The sequence below is a fragment of the Lissotriton helveticus genome, chromosome 5_1 (assembly GCF_964261635.1).
Source record: "Lissotriton helveticus chromosome 5_1, aLisHel1.1, whole genome shotgun sequence".
NCBI lineage: Eukaryota > Metazoa > Chordata > Amphibia > Caudata > Salamandridae > Lissotriton > Lissotriton helveticus.
The window spans coordinates 2,002,234,946-2,002,252,281 of record NC_136065.1 but is presented as its reverse complement, the minus strand read 5'-3'; the positions used below and the strand labels follow the sequence as shown (position 1 = coordinate 2,002,252,281).

At 43.2% G+C, this 17,336-nt stretch overlaps 1 protein-coding gene across 1 annotated transcript in view; it reads right to left on the bottom strand.

Moving 5' to 3' along the window:
* Nucleotides 1-902: 902 nt before the first annotated feature.
* The window catches only part of LOC144756162 (E3 ubiquitin-protein ligase TRIM39-like), a 274,405-nt gene continuing 257,971 nt past the window's right edge, over nt 903-17,336 (bottom strand). Inside the window, exon 8 of the mRNA XM_078645741.1 lies at nt 903-917. The gene's annotated coding sequence lies outside the window, so the exon portion shown is untranslated. The remainder of the gene's footprint in view (nt 918-17,336) is intronic.

The following is a 17,336-nucleotide window of genomic DNA, read 5'->3' as shown; positions in this document are numbered from 1 at the left end:
CCCCAGGAAAACAGACAACTCCACGAATCCAGTATCAGGCAAAGATTATTTATTAAGCAACGCTTAACTGAGAGAGAAATATATATATATAATTAAATCCAATGACGTCCTCAACCTACTTACGGTGATGAAGAGACACACGAACACCACTTTGTGATTCAAGGTTATTTTTTATTGTTTCTCATTTTCGTATGCAGTGCTCCTGCAACCTGCCATTACGCGTTTCGGCCAGCCAAGCTGGCCTTGATCACATGTAAGCTACACACGAGATTTTGACAAATAAATACACACCCCATTCGTGACACATGGTTTTGCATATGGACATAGAAAAAAATACTTTAACATAAATACCTACAGCATAGGATTAGAAATTCTAAATAAAGTGCGATGTACCCAGTACAAAATACTGCAAATCTTTTCAACTTCTGTTGAACGTCACGGACATGATAACCCAAATAAGTACATGAATCATTATTTAAATGCAAATTAAACTGAATTGTGCAAAATATGCTGACAAACTGCATGGCGTATTGCTACATGATGGCTTCCAGTGCAAAATACTGTTTTATCAGTGCTAAATGCATAGTGTGGAAAACATCGCCAATGTGCAAAATACGCAATCCTGAGTTTGCCACCCACTTCTGGGGCCTAAATGATGGTATATGGTTATCATTCATGACGAAAATTACAGTACACATGAAAAATATCAGTCCTTATAAACCATGCTAAAAATTGTTTGTGATGTAAAGTGCTAATAGTTGCTATATAAAAAAAGAGAATATATATAATTCAATAGGATTGAAACTATGGGAGATCTGATGGTAAGATGCAACTTCAGTATGACCATAAAAGGAGTGTATATCTGAAGACATATTTCATATAGTTCAGAGACAGCAACCAAGGACTGGACATCATATCTACAAAGGAACAAGAAAGATTTGTATATATCACTATATGTGTCTAAAAGGATTTTTTCCATGTATATATATATGCATAAACATATTTACCAATCTACTATATACATAAAAGTTAAATGGAAGATGCAGATTAAAATATGTACAACCCCTATAGATGGAAAAACAAGGGGGGGGGGGAACATAGATGGTCGGCCTTACAGTGCTATGTTGGGACAAAGAGGACATACATTAATTAAAAAACTAATGCAGTACACTACAAATGTCTTATAAGAAATTGTGCAGGTCCTCCGTATTATTAGGACCATTTGGAGCCTTACTGTCAAATTCAAGAATGTATGTTGACTCTAGCTGCCTAAGAAGTTTTTCTCTATTACCACCTCTCTGCAGAGGCGGAACGGCATCAATAACAAAATAATTAAGACACTCCAAATTATTGGCATGTGTCTTTTTAAAATGTCGTGCCACCCGATAGCTAGAGTCATTATTGACAATGGCCCGAAGGTGCTGTAAAATACGGGCATGTGCCTGCAATTTTGTGCTTCCAATATATGAGAGACACATGTGCAAGTTAAAACATATGTAGCAAATTCTGTGCGACATGTAAAATGTCCTGTAATTGGTCTCTCATTAGGGCTGAACGGAACTCTGTATTTTGTTTTGTTTACCCCAAATTAGCAGGCTCTACACATAGAACATTTAAAAAAAACATTCCTGGGTTTAAGCCAAGACCTCTTGTCTATCTCAAAGACACTGTCTGTTTTAAGATCCATTTTCATTGATTTAGCCTTTCTAAAGGCCACAGCCGGGCTATTGGCGATTATGGGGGCCAGCACACCATCTGTTTGTAAAATTGGCCAATTTTTATTCATAATCACCCCTGATCTGTTTGTGCTGTTTATTAAAGGCAGTAATGAATCTGGGGGCCGATTGGACCAATGGTGTGCTGCAAGATGCAGATGACGTCTCTTTTGTATTGTTGTTTGTATTTAATAGATCCTCACGAGAACTTGTTTTGGCCTTATTTTCTGCCCCATTGAGGACTTTCTCGCTGTACCCCCTCTTTTTGAATCTATCAATCAGATAAGCCGACCATTTCTCACATTCCTCAGTTTTACTGCAAATTCTCTTTACCCTTAGTAGTTCACCGTAAGGGATGTTGTTTATAGCGTGTTTGGGGTGGCTACTGGTTGCATGGAGGGTTAGGTTACCCGCTGTGTTCTTCCTGTGCAGTGTAGTCTGAATGGTATTACCTTCAATGTAAACTGTGGTATCTAGGAACTCTACACTGGATTCACTAATTTGCAAGGTGAATTTTAGATTCAAAACATTATCATTCAGTATATTGATGAATTCCTGTGCACTAGCAATACTACCATCCCAAATTAAAAACACGTCATCAATGCATCTGTAACATTTGATCATATTGGAATTAAAAATGACACCATGCATGCCTCTGAGAACCTGCTCCTCCCACAATCCAACATGTAAACATGCGTAGCTTGGGGAGAAGCAGGAACCCATAGCAACTCCACGTTTCTGTAAAAAAAGCGCTTTACCAAAACTGAAATAATTGTTAAAAAGACACCATTTGATCAGTTCTAAAAGCATCAGATTGTGGGGGTAAAAATTCAACTGTCTTGTTTCCAAAAAATGTTTGACCGCTGTCATGCCAATTTGAAGGTCTATGCTGGTATACAGGGCTTCAATGTCTAGTGTAATTAAAAGCTACCCTTGTTCCCATTCAGTATCCTATATATATATATATATATATATATATATATATATATATATATATATATATATATATATATATATATATATATATATGAAACGTGTAAGTGCTACCACTATTCTCTTAGATCCCAGTGGCGTGGTCACCCCCAGATTGATCATCACACATAACACCGAGGAGAAAACCATCAGATCAATGATCAATAAACATTGGGGAATTATAAATTCTGACCACATAATGGGATGTTTGTTAGCACAAAAACCAGACATCACATACAGGACAGCGTTCTCCATGAGAGATGCTCTGGTCAGAAACAGTCCGGAGGTCATCACCACGCAAAACAGGCTAGCTGACGTAAAGGGTTTTGTCAAGTGCCTGAGTGCCAGAGTGTGTAAGTTTGGCAAGAATTTGACCAGGGGTGAGTCGACCATCAGGCACATACCGCTTACTATAAACACAGATTGACATGCAGGACAGAATTTGCTGTCTATATGCTTGAGTGCAAATGTGGACTACGCTACATTGGGAGCACTAAGCTCCAGGTACACCTCCGCATACTCCAACACCTCAGGACTATAGTGAATAATGACCCAGCTTACCCTGTAGCGATACAAAAGGGGGTGGTGATGGACGGAGCATCTGAACCAATCAAACACTCACACCCAGTCAACAGATCTGGGTTTAATCCATCACCGTTCTTTAGCTCACTCTGCCACCCCAGTTCAGACATAGCCATATGCAAATCAGTCTGATGGGAACAGTCCTGCCCGAACTGCCAAGCCATGCCTTCCCTGGACCGGAAACAAGCTTCTGTGGACCGGTTTCTGGCATTTCAGCCTTCTTCAGCCCGGCTTGCTTGAATCCAGTGGCAAAGTGAGCAAGGGACTCACGTCTGAGCATAGCCTGCCAACTTATGGCGAACAAAGCGGTATAAAAGGGGGTGGTGATGGACGGAGCATCTGAACCAATCAAACACTCACACCCAGTCAACAGATCTGGGTTTAATCCATCACCGTTCTTTAGCCCACTCTGCCACCCTAGTTCAGACATGGCCATATGCAAATCAGTCTAACACTGTGCCTCATGGGAACAGTCCAGCCCGAACTGCCAAGCCATGCCTTCCCTGGACCGGAAACAAGCTTCCGAGGACCGGTTTCTGGCATTTCAGCCGTCTTCAGCCCGGCTTGCTGGAGTCCAGCGCCAAAGTGAGCAAGGGACTCACGTCTGAGCATACCCTGCCAACTTAAGGTGAACAAAGAGGTACAAAAGGGGGTGGTGATGGACGGAGCATCTGAACCAATCAAACACTCACACCCAGTCAACAGATTTGGGTTTAATCCATCACCGTTCTTTAGCCCACTCTGCCACCCCAGTTCCGACATGGCCATATGCAAATCAGTATGACCCTGTACCTCATGGGAACAGTCCAGCCGAACTGCCAAACTGCCAAGCCATGCCTTCCCTGGACCGGTAACAAGCTTCCGAGGACCGGTTTCTGGCATTTCAGCCGTCTTCAGCCCGGCTTGCTTGAATCCAGTGGCAAAGTGAGCAAGGGACTCACGTCTGAGCATACCCTGCCAACTTATGGCGAACAAAGCGGTACAAAAGGGGGTGGTGATGGACTGTTCCCATGAGGCTATTTTGTGCACTTTTTTTCTAGAGTGGAAGTTAAAAAAAAATGCTCTGTGTCAGCTAAGGTATTTCACTATCTAGATGGCTTCTTATTCTTGGGGCCGCCAGATTCCCAGCCGTGGAATCTTTCCATAACAGCTTCCCTGAGGTGCTTTCAACCTAGGCATGACTGGCCTACTGAAAGAGAAGACACTGAGTCTGATAACAAGATTGGTCTTCCAAAGTATCAAAATTGATATGCTGTGTGGCTGTATAGCTTGCCCATTGATAAAGTAAAAGCTGTCCAGGACTCCAATAAGGGATTTTTAAAGGAAAGCAAGCTAAATTGTCATTAGCTACAGATCTTGGCAATTCGGATTAATTTGCTCTGCGCATTATCCTCATAGGTCGCCCCTTCTTCAGGTTAATTATGCAGACAGTACGATTGTATGACCACCAACATCAAATGTATTGTACTTACGTGCCCTTGTCAAATTGTAATTGCACTCCACCATAATCGCGATTGTTGGAGCACCTTATATTGTCTGATAATCTTACACTAAAAATGTTTTTTTTAATACATTGTGCAAACTATAAGGGGGACTCAAGGTGAAACGCCACAAGATAAGGTTATCCGCTGATATCAAGAAAGCCCTACTCATTTGATCTAATTGTATTGAGGGTTTTAATGAGAGTGTTATCTGGCCATCCGCACCGTGTCTAATCTAGAATGTGGCTTATACATCGATGTAGCAGGAAGTTTTGGCATTGGAGCAATATTAGCCAGTAAATGGAGTACCTAAACATGGTCCAGTAAGTGGTTTAAGTATGGCCTGGTGAAGAATGAGGCATTTTTGGGGTTGTTTTCCATATTGATGACCTTGTGCGCCTGGATTGATTGCTTCCCCAATTACACTGTGGACTTCTGATCATATAATATGGTTGTAGTGTAGTCGATAATTCAGCAGTGCACTAATTGAAGAATGGTGTTGAGATTGCTAAAGGAAAGTTTGCTTAAGGAGTAGCATGTTGTTTAAAGCTAAACACGTTCCTGGTTTATTTAACAATGGTGCTGATGCTCTGCCTCCTTTCAAGATACAGGATTTTAGGTGCATCCCTCCAGAGGAAGAAGAGGAGACTAGCTATTCTCTCAAGCATCTATGGGATTGTGGTGCAGTGTCCTGCCTGATCTCCTTGCTGCCAGCCCAGCCTCAAAAACCAGAACAGCCTATGAGAGGGCATTCCATCAATATTTGGGTTTCATTGAGGGGCTTTTGGACTGACATTGCTTGGGACTTTCCTGACAAAACTAAAAGGGGAGGTATATCAGCCGTAAATGGCAGGTGACATATTGCAGCCCTGGCTTTCATTGCAAAAGGAGTAGGTGCACAGAGCTTGGTTGCCTCTTTTTTACATCAGACAGGCCTTGAAGAGTTGGGAAATGGCAGGGGTGAAGAGGAGGGATACTAGAAGCCCCATTGACATAGGCAAATTGCAAAAGCTGGGATCAGCACTGGTTGGGGTTTGCAAATCAGCTTTTGAGTCCATCCTTTTTAAGGCGGTATCCTGGCTCACCTTTTATGGGGCTTTTTTTAGAGTTGAGAAAATAATGGGTGGGTCAAAGCAGGACACAGAGGGTTGTTTGCATGCAGTAAACGTTAGTTGGGATGGGAATTCATTGGTGATATCACTCAGTCACTTCATCACGGGCTGACCAGCTCATTGCCCTTCCGCATGGGCGAACAGCCATATTAAGACAAGGTACCCAGATATAACCCGACATGGTTTCTAGTCATATTTTTCAAGAGTAAACAGCTATAGAGCTAAGTAGTATAACAATTATATTTTGACAAAATACTTAGCAACACAGAGACATCAACACTGCCGTATTTTCACAGAGTGCCCATAAATACCCTGAGAGAGGTCAGCATCATGAAAGAGGCAGAGCCCAGCCACATCCTGATGAAGACCCAGTCATATCCTAGAAACGGCCCAAACGTACCCTCACTGGGTGAAAGTTCATATTGAGACAGGATGCCAGACTATGCCTTAACAGGACACCCAGCCGAGACAGACCGCCCATCCATATCCTTATAGTGTGGTCAATCTAAATGTTGACACACTGCACTATAATATTCTGGTGAACTGGGAGTCATGTTCGGCGATAGGCCCAGGAATCTGTGAAGAAAGTGCCGAGCCCTGACATGAGCCAGCCCTATTCGGGGAGAATACCCAGACAGATCATTGCTGGGGCACAACAGTATAGTTTGCAAGGAGTTGAGCTATATCTTGATGTGGTGCCCAGATACATCACCACGTGTGCCCATGGATATCTGGACAGAGTGGCCAGGAAATCTTTGTAAGCAGGTAGTTATATCCTGACATGGGTGAAGCCTTATCTTGATAGAGGCTCAGCCTTATGCGAACAGTTTACACATGCGCATCTTGGCAAGAATCAGGACAATGCAGCCATATTGCAATGGTGATCCCAACCATAAACCTGCAGAGTGGTCAGCCTTTACCTGATAGAGGCCCTGCCATATCCTGACAGTGCATCTTGCCTGATCCTGAGATGGACCCGGTTAAATCCAGGCAGTGTGTCTATCCGTATTCTGACAGAGGGACAGTGGTTTCCTGACAGGAGCAATGCAATATTTCCTGTCTGAGTCTCCAGTCACACCTTTCAGGGCAATCAGCCATATGTTGAGACTGATCAAGCATTATCTGGACAAAACCACGAACATGCAGCCATACCCGGACAGAGTGCCCTGCCACATCCCGACAAAGTATCAGATCAGATCCAGCAAAGTGCCATACTGTGTCCTGACATATTAGCCAACCGTATCCTGCGACAGTCCAGCCAGACAGTGACCACATTCATCCTGGGAGGGGCTTAGCAATAAAGATGCCTGGATATCCAGGCATAGCCAGACACGACTCACACCTAGACAAGGTATCCAGTATCCAGACAGGATGTCAACCGAACAGGATGACTAGCTTTATGGAGTCAGGGCCAGATGAAACTTGTAAGGAGTCCATCAATCTACACAGTTTCCAGTGTTATCGTTACAGGGTTACCCAGCCATATCCTGACAGGACCAGTTCTACCCTGAAAGGAGTCTGCCAATATAAAGACTTATTATTTTGGATGGGGTCCAGCCACATCTTCACAGCTGCCCTGTAACATCAGGACAGATTTCCCATCCATGCCAAGATAGTGGGGTCAAACAAACGCAAGGTGATAGACGTAATGTATGCAAACAGTCTGAACCACTGGTGATCGCTCCGGGCAGCATTCCAACCCATCCTTTTTTGACCACTGTACCAGTCTAAACAGAGGCCTTCCTTATGCCAATCAGTGCTGTCCCCACTCCGTATGGAAACAGTCTGTCCCCAACTGCCACACAAGCACACCCTCCAAAGGATACAAAAGGAAAATAAGGCCAATCTAGGCCATACTAGGCCTAACGGTGAAGTGTAGCTCAAGTCCTGTGACACAGAGAAGCAGGAACTCTCTTTAGGGTATACCCTTATTAGACGGGTCTAACATATCCTACCAGGGACGCAAGAAGTTTAATCTGACATCATGCAGTATCAAAGCCTAGTGGGGGAGGGTCTGGCATACAATGACAGTAGTGATGTCTTACAAAGCTCTCCTCTATGTCATGACTGGGACCCACACATACATGACAAGGGACCCAATAGTGACGCCATAAGCAACAATTCCATCTCATGGCCAGGCTCCAGAGGTACTGTGACACGGGTCAAAAAATATCCCATCCAGAGTCCCAGTCATGTAGTAACAGAGAACCAGCGATAGTATGACGAAGGTCCAGTCATATCACTATAAAAGAGTCATGTCCTGACAGGTACCCTGTCATATTCTACCTGGTGCAAAAAAAACAATAGATGGACAGGATGTTGAACAATGTGAAACACTCACCCCAGTACACCTGCTCTCCATGGAAAAGTCCAGTCCGAACTGCCAGGCCAGGTCCTCCCTAGGCCAGAAACAAGCATCCTGGGACCGGTTTCGGGGTTTCACCCCTCACCAGCCAGCCAGGCTGGCTTGAATCCAGTGGCATGGAGAGCACGGGACCCACGTCTGGGCACACCCACCCCCCTCGGGGTGACAAATGCAAAAAGAGCTGATGAAGCAAGATTTCACATATTACGTGACTTGCTTGAATCATGAACCTCGAATTATGTATAACTCTGTAATCCAATTGTGTGTCTTACTAATTTTCTATTATTTTGGATGTGCGTGTATGTTAGTGATGCTTGCCTATGTGTTTTACTAATACGAATAACCCTTGTCCATAATATGACAGCCGCTTGTGGATTTTCTACTGCGCATGTGTTAGTCACACTCACGTGACGTGACGTAGTTGCAGTTATGGTGGGAAAATGTGCGCATGCGTACTTGCCTTTAAAATGGCTGTATGTGTCTTAACGTGGTGAAGCTTGCGCAGATGCTCTTGTGTTATTGTTTGTTGCGCTAACCCGTAATTGCATAGTATATTTCTATAAGTAAGAAATGAAGTAGCTATTCAAGACACAAATGAATTCATTTATATTCTATGTATTAATTTGTTTTCGCTTACTTTCCATGTACCGCGATAAATGGGGGGTCTGAATGAGACGGGAACCATCTTGGAAGTCCTTTCTGCGCATGTCGCGCAGCCCGGGAGAAGGTAGCCTTGAGCAGTGGAACTCAGCCAGCTGGCAGCTATAGTCAAGATGCTCATGTGAAAGCAACCTCTGACCCAGCAAGATGGAGTTGACTGTTCTGAAACTGTTACAATGATATTTTTCTATTGTATTCTGTGTATTCTCTCATGGGGACCCCAAATCTGCTAGGCGGTTCCATATCATGCAATTTAGAGCTGGTAGAAGTTTGTTCTGATTGGTGTGCTAACCTATCCTACTTTGGGACCAAACGAAATTGGGGATTCTGACACTTTGCAACATTGGGGGGTGGTACACTGACCCGAAAACAGTATATCTAGCCTAGGTTTAGCTAGAGAAATTGTCCGACTTGTCTGAATAGCTGACCTGTCACTGACCCAACGCACTCAATAGGTGTCTGAATACAGAGCGCTGCGGAGCACTCTGTCCGAATTTGACCATAAACTCAAAGGTTTTACTAAACCTTAAGTGCTGGCGGAGCACTTTGCTGGGGAGTTCGCTAACCCAATCGGGGTTCTGACTGATAGCTGCAGAGAGGGTGGAGCGCATGCGTTGCTTCCAAACTGCGGGTGCTGGTCGTGCCTTGGTGGTCCTGTCCTGATCCTAATCTGGTTTTCCTGTCCTGTCCTGGGGTGTCCATTCTGCACCTGCTGTCCCATTGATGACTGTCCTTCCGTGGGGTATTTCCTGTCCTTGACTGATCCGTGGCCAGGGTTGGTTTTCACACCTTTCTAGGTAAATATATTGCTGAGAACTCTATACTGCACCTTCTATTTTCTGTCTTTGCTTTAATAAAGACATACCTTTGCACGAGTTAATTTTCCATGCTTTCCGCAATCTACTATATGAAAAGCCATTGCATTTATTTCCATAGCATGTTCCTATGTTACCCTACCTTTTAGAGCACATTCTCTCCATACTGTTTTAATCATAGATGTGGTCTCTGACTTTAAGTAAATTGTTGCTATAATTTAGCATGCTCCATTCTTTCCCCTTCCTATAGGTGTATAGAATTTATCTAAGTTCTCTCGGTACCCCTGAAGTATTTCCCAGTAGTAAATTCCTAGTACGTGCATAAATTTGCCCTTTATAGTTATCCATTCTCGAATTTCATTTCTGAAATCTGCTTAGCATATTTTCATGTTCTTACCCTTTAATAAACCTTAAATGATTTCCCTTATATTTTTCCTTTATGGTTATGTGCTTTTCGTTATTCTGGTTATAGACTGCCTTCTTGTCATAAATTGTATGATCTCTGAAAATGAATTCTAGATAAACCTTTGAAACTTTCCAGTTGTCCGTGGTCATTTTATGAATATTAAAGTTATATTAAGTTGGGTTTGTATTTTGCCTGCCTTTCTTTCACAGCTAGCTCCCTGATCCATTGTGGACATAGGTACCCGTAACGGTGGATTGGTTAGTCGGGTAAACTAGAACTAAATAGGAAGGAATCAGGGTTACTGGTAGTAGGTTTGTAAGGTCGCCTGATTAATGTATATGGTGAATTAAAATGTATGGGCCCGAAAACTATATGGTGAAATTGTTGGTCGGGTGACCTACGATCTCTATCAGTAATTTTCTGGTAGCAGAGGTAATGGTTAGGGACTAGTTAAAGTTAGGTAGGACTAGTTAAGCTAGATAAGTTGGATGCTTCTAGTTGAGAAATTATTGCTGCTAGAACAAACGTTGATGCTGCTACAAGAGTAAGCAGTTCATGTGATTTGATCACTCACGTGAAATGTTTTGCTTTGGAAATTATGAAATGTTTTAAATTGTTTTTCCTATTATTGTACTGATACATGTATTAACCCATTTGTTAGTTACTGTTAAATGTTTGTTGGGAATCCCCGGGGAATTGAATAGCGAGTGGTGAAGAGAATCCACTTGCTTTGAGGTCACTGACTTAAGGAAAGTTGGTGCAGGTTAGGTAGAACTGGAAGCACTAACTAGGGTTTTCTGAATGAATAGTTGAATAAATGATAGCAACGAGTTTACTGGCAAAACTTCTATTGTAAGATAACCTAGTAAGGGTCGCACCGGAAGGAGTAGCAGGATTCATCGGAGCTTGGGTGATAGCAAAGGGGTTCGCTGGTGAAACTTTAGGCTCTGTATATATCCCGGAAAAGAAGTGGATGAGTCAAAGAAGTAGCAGGTTCCCTAATGCTTGAGTGAAGGGTAGGCAGAAGAGATCTATCCGTAGTGTGTGAAAAGTAAATGGAAGTAGTTTACTTGCAGTGGAACAAATCTTTACTGTCTAGACACTTGAGTACAGTGGCGAATGTGTGTTCGTTGTTAAATAACCAAGCACTAGCACTTTAGAAAGAAAGTTTCCGTTACCTTGTGAAGGAGGGAGTCAGTTGCGAAGCTGCTCTGACGTCACTCCGTGCCGCGCTGGGATTGGTAGACGCAGCGGGTGTGTAGCGGAGCTGGAATTGTAAAGGAGGGGTGATTGCCGAAGCGTGAGAACTGTCTCGCGAAAAAGCCGCGCACCCATTGGTCGAGATTATTTGAGACCATGCACTTCATTGGTTGCACGAAAATAAAAGACGCACTCGGATTGGAAGTGATTTTGTAAACAAAAGTCACTCGTAGGAATCAAATGTGGCATTCGTATAGACCGCATACCAGACCTGATCCTCGGTGTATGGGGTTTGAGAACGATCAGTGGAAAGGTCATAAAACAGACATTATGTACGGAAATAAGAGAAAATTGTCTCTTGTAAATAAGGTAAAGAATTATTTCAAAAAGGACAAACCGATTAGAACCAGAGAAGGTGTTGTCATACCGCCACCAAATACTCCCGCATCTTTCATGATGTTTGATAAAGGGTATCACTCGTGTGTATGGTTGGAAAACTGGGTAGAATACACCAAGGATGACGGAATTTTGGCTTTTCCGTTAGACAGTACATTTAATAGCAGGATTCTATTTAATTTCAGAACCCGAATGAATGATTTACATCCCAGACCTAGATTAACGCAGTACGAAGCATTAGAGGAATGGGAGATTGAGGCTTTTGAGAGAGACAAGCCCCGCATGGATAAAGGTTTAACAAAATGGTATCCGAAACTGAAACAAGAGACCCGAGACAAAAAGATGAAACAATGGAGACAGAATATGATTGTAGAAGGACTGTTTCCAATGATGCCAGTGGGTGGTCCTCCTGGGGGGGAAAAGAAAACCGAAAAGTGCAAACATTGGGTGCCCATTGAAGAGTCGGATGATGAATTATTAGATGACCTGTTTATGAGAAGTCCGCCTCCTTACAATGAAAGAAATAGACCTTCCAGTGAAGGGGATAATTCTCGAAGACCTCCTCTCCAGGATGAGGCCAGATCTGCAAGTGTAAGAGGGGGTTGCCAAATACCTCCCTATACCGAGAGTTTAGGACCCGTAGATACGAGAGATATTTACCCAAGAATACCCGCTAGTGGAGAGGCGAGATACTCACGTGAATGAGACTTTTGCTCTAAAATTCCCTACAAAGGTGGGGCGAGACCCTCAAGTTCAGGAATGCCGTTCTTACAACCTCAAGGTGAGGAAGAACCAAGATCCCTAAGTATAGGACGCTTGTTCCCAAGACCTAATTATGGTGAAGGACCAAGTGAGACGCACCCCACTGCCCCGAGGTATGCTCCAACTTTAACCCCGCAGGTATTACATGAAAAATCCTTAGACAGGTTGTTGGAATAAAAGGAACTAGAAGCTCTAGCCAAACAAAGAGCTGAGGTAATTCAGAAAATCTCCCAGTTAAATACAAGCCCTGACGCCTTGACAATCCCAGTAACTATTGGACCAGTGGTTCAGTTGTATGGGGACCGACAAGGGAGTCCAAAAACTCCAGTTATTACCCCAGTTATAGCACCGCCCAGACCAGAACCCTTAATCGTAGATGACCAGACAAGTGAGTGCGAGTCTGAGGTCTCGCTAATGGATCTGCCCATTAGGGACACAGGGAAAAGGATGCAGAAAAGACCTAATCCTTTCAACACGAGGGAGATTCAAATGGAATCGACTTCGGGTACTAAGAGTGTCACGTTGGTGACTCCTGAAGAAATCGAAAGATGGAGTCAAGAATTAGAAAAACAAACTCCACAGACGAAACCTTTATATCTCTACAAATTGAGAGTAGAAATAGAAGAACTAATGGCAGGAAACGTAGGATTAGACCAATTAAATACCTATTCTGAGGAAGAGCTGCTGTTTATCTGCAAAAGTCTTACCCGGAATGCTAGAGTACTCCATGAAAAGCTGACAGACACTGCAGCTAGTATGGGAATAGATATTTCAAAATCAAAACCTTTGCAGAAACCGTACAGAGCAGATTTCTCAGACAAGGATCTGGAAAACCTGAATATATCAGGGAAAAAGGCACAGGTCAAGGAATTATTGACTGTGTTGCAAAAATGGGGAGATGTAGAAAAATGGAAAGCCAGATGGGCCAAGAAGAAAGATGAGGCTAGATCCAAACAAGCGACCCCAGAATTTGTTCTAAAAGAAGCTGACAAGCCAGAGCAGTTATACCCTATGCGTGAAGTGCCAGGTGGAAAATACGTACACGTTCCGTGGTCCAGACAGGATATTGTGTCCTTTACAAATGATTTTCCAAAGTTACGAGAGAAGCCTGTGGACTGGTACAGGCAGGTGGAAAGGTTTGTAAAGGTGCAAAAATGCCTATGGAAAGACTTGGATGAGTTCTTTGACATTGTGGTCCCTGTAGATTTATGGACCGAGTGTAAAATAGCCATAGCTTGGCCTAGTGAGGAATACCCAAGGGACTCTAAAACAGGAGAACCCTCTAAAGAAGTGATGAAAAAATATGATCAGGTAATTCAACATCTGAAGCAAAAGGTGCCTGCAAAGGAAACTGATTGGACCAAGATAGATAGGACCACGCAGGAAAGGGATGAGACTGTACACTCCTTTTATGAAAGACTGTTACAGGTGTTTAAAACGTACAGTGGAATAGATAACATCGAGATGAAGGACATGACCCATTTCATTTACAGGTTTGTAAACGGTTTAAGACCCGAAATTTGCCAGTGGATCAAAGATGATAAAATTTGTTGGCAGTCTAAGAAAATGGATGAGGTCCTACGGTACGCAAAGTACTGCGAGGACGAAATGGCAGAAAAGCGAAAGGCTTTGAAGGAGAAAGTCATGTGGGCACAAGTAAAACTAGCAGAACAACAGGAAAAGCAATTAAACAAAATGAATAAAAATACCCAAAATCAAGGTTCTGGGGGTGGAGGGAAGCCCAAAGTAAAAATGAGCAGAGAGGAAGCTAAAAAGAAATTTCCCTGCCACCAGTGCGGAGAAGTCGGGCACTGGAGAGACGAGTGTCCATATTTACAGAATGATAATACCCAAACCCCTGATTTAATTCCACAGACGCAGAATGAAAAATCAAGAAAGACCCAGCATCAGGTAAAGGCAAGTCAATTGCCCAGAGCGCCAAAACCGAATTATAAGGGAAAGTCGCCACAGGGTGATGACAGAGATCTGGGGAGGAAATGAGAATAGAAATGCAGCAACTTCGCAGTTTTTGTTGAATGACACTTTTCTCTGCGACGATCAATACTGACGGGGCCTGAGAGGGGAGGACCAGGAGTGTGTACTTGGCGCCTCCTTGCCGGTAGACCAGTCAGGGCCATACATTGAAGGAAAGGTCGATGGAAATGAGGTCACCTTTCTATTGGACACTGGTGCTACCCGTTCTACTGTGAGAACAGCGGACGTTGCAAACCTACCCCTCTCGGGAGAAGCAATTCAAGTAGTAGGTGTGTCTAATCAATTGATTAATACCCCAGTTACTGAGCCCATGGAAATCACAATAGGGAATTTTAAAGAAATGCATAGATTTGTCGTTTGTGACACCAGTCCAGTAAACTTACTAGGACGTGATTTGTTGTGCAAAATGAACTGTACTATCTTTTGCACCCCAAAGGGCGTCGAAATTCAGACCCCAGACGAAGATGGCATATACAAATTAATGTTAATCAGACCTGACTCAGAAATTAAACGAATGACTATACAAGATTTACCCGAAGAAATCCAAAAGACAGTGAAACCAGAAGTATGGGACTTTACAGGAAAGGATGTAGGACTAATGGCCAATGTAGACCCAATACAAATCGCCATGAAAGAAAATGCAGTTTACCCCAATACCAAGCCATATAAAATGAGTGCTGAAGTGAGAGCAGGAGTTGCCATTGAAATACAGAAATTGCTAGAAGCCAACATCATACAAGAAGTGATGAGTAGTCCGTGTAATTCCCCCATAATTGGAATCAAGAAACCTAGTGGCAAGTACAGAGTAGTGCAGGACCTGAGAAAGGTAAACAAGATTGTTGTTCCTTGTTGTCCTATTGTCCCAAACCCAGCAGTGATCCTGTATCAGATTCCCTGGGATGCTGAGTGGTTCACTGTGATAGACCTATGTCACGCATTCTTTTCAATCCCATTGCATCCAGACAGCAAATTTCTTTTCTCATTTGCTTTCGACAGTCACGTGTATGTTTGGAATCGTGTCCCCCAGGGGTACACAGAAAGCCCCTCTATCTTTAATAAGATTCTGAAAAAATGCCTTGAATCTATAGTCTTACCTGGAAAGTCTGTTTTGGTGCAATATATGGACGACCTCTTGGTGGCGTCAAAAAGTCATAGAGATTGTGTGATTGACACCATTGCTTTACTGAATCACCTAGGTGAAAAAGGACATAAAGTGTCCCCTGAAAAATTGCAGTTCTGTTCAAGATCCGTGAAATATCTGGGGCACCAGATCGAAAAAGGCATCAGAAAAGTCACCTCAGAGAGAGTCAGAATAATTCAAAAGATGCAGTTACCCCGTTCTCAGAAAGAGGTCAGAATGTTCCTTGGAGTGGTAGGTTATTGCAGGCAATGGATTGTGGGATTCGCAGTCCTGGCAAAGCCTTTAATAAAAATGACAAAGAAAGGAGCAAAGGACCCAGTGGAATGGGATGATGAAAGCTTAACAGCATTCACTAAATTACGAGATTGTCTGTGTACAGCCCCTGCTTTAGGGATGCCTGACTATTCTAAGGAGTTTGCTCTGTTCTGTGACACACGTGACAATTGTGCATTGTCAGTCTTAACTCAGGAGCATGGGTTGACTAGACGCCCTGTGGCATATTTTTCTGCCACTTTGGATCCAGTGGCTGCTGGATTACCTGGATGTCTGAAAGCAGTAGCTGCAACTTGCACAAGTCTAGAGCAGAGTGAATCTATCGTAATGGGACATCCTGTAACTGTGTATGTTCCACATGCAGTTGTAATTTTGCTGACCCGAACCAAGACTCAGTACCTCACCCCTAGTCGGCTGACTAAATACGAGAGGATTCTTGTGGGTGCTGCAAATGTAGTCATCACTCGGTGCAATATCTTGAATCCAGCCACCCTACTCCCTGACTCTATGCTTGTAGAAGCCGAGGGAGAGGACGAACATGAATGCATTAACCTGACAGAATTCAGTACTAAACCCCGCCCAGACATTAAAGAAACACCATTGCCTGTGGAAGACTTGGAGTTATTTGTGGATGCCTCATGTATGAGACACAAACTTATGGGCCTAGGTGCTGCCTATGCTGTAGTCACTTTAAACAGCATTAAAGAAGCATCCTGTTTATTTGGAGTAAAGTCTGCACAAGTAGCCGAATTGATTGCATTGATAAGAGCCTGTAAAATTGGGAAAAACCAAAGAATAACAGTGTATACTGACAGTCAGTACTGTTATGGGGTTGTGCATGACTCTGGCCAATTGTGGCTACAAAGAGAATTTTTGACTTCATCAGGTACTCCCATTCGAAATGGAAGGGTTGTACAAGATTTACTAGAGGCAATCTAATTACCAAAAGAATTGGCAGTGGTCAAATGTGCTGCTCATAAAAAGGGCCTTGACCACGTATCTTTGGGAAATAATTTTGCTGATGAAGTGGCAAAACATTGTGTCAGAAATTGCATGTCTATAAATGTTAAACTGGGAGGACTTGGAAACAGCTGCCAACTTATGGTGTTTGAAGAAGTGCCTACCTGGGATGAGGTGAGAGATTGGCAGTATGCTGTGCCATCGAAAGAGAAAGAGAAGTGGAGGAAACTTGATTGTCGACCAAGAAGTGAGGATGGTGTCATTGTAGGCCCAAATGGTATGCCTGTGTTACCTAGACATCTGCTTGCGTCTATGGCAAGACTGATACATGGAGGTTCACACACTGGTAGGGATGCCATGGTTCTGGTTTTCCAACAAACATGGTATAATCTGAAGTTCAGGAAGGTAGCAGAATCACTCTGCCAGAGGTGCTTCACATGTCAACAGTTCAACGCTGGCAAGAGGACAGTAGTTAAACTGGGAAAAATTGGGAAATCAGGG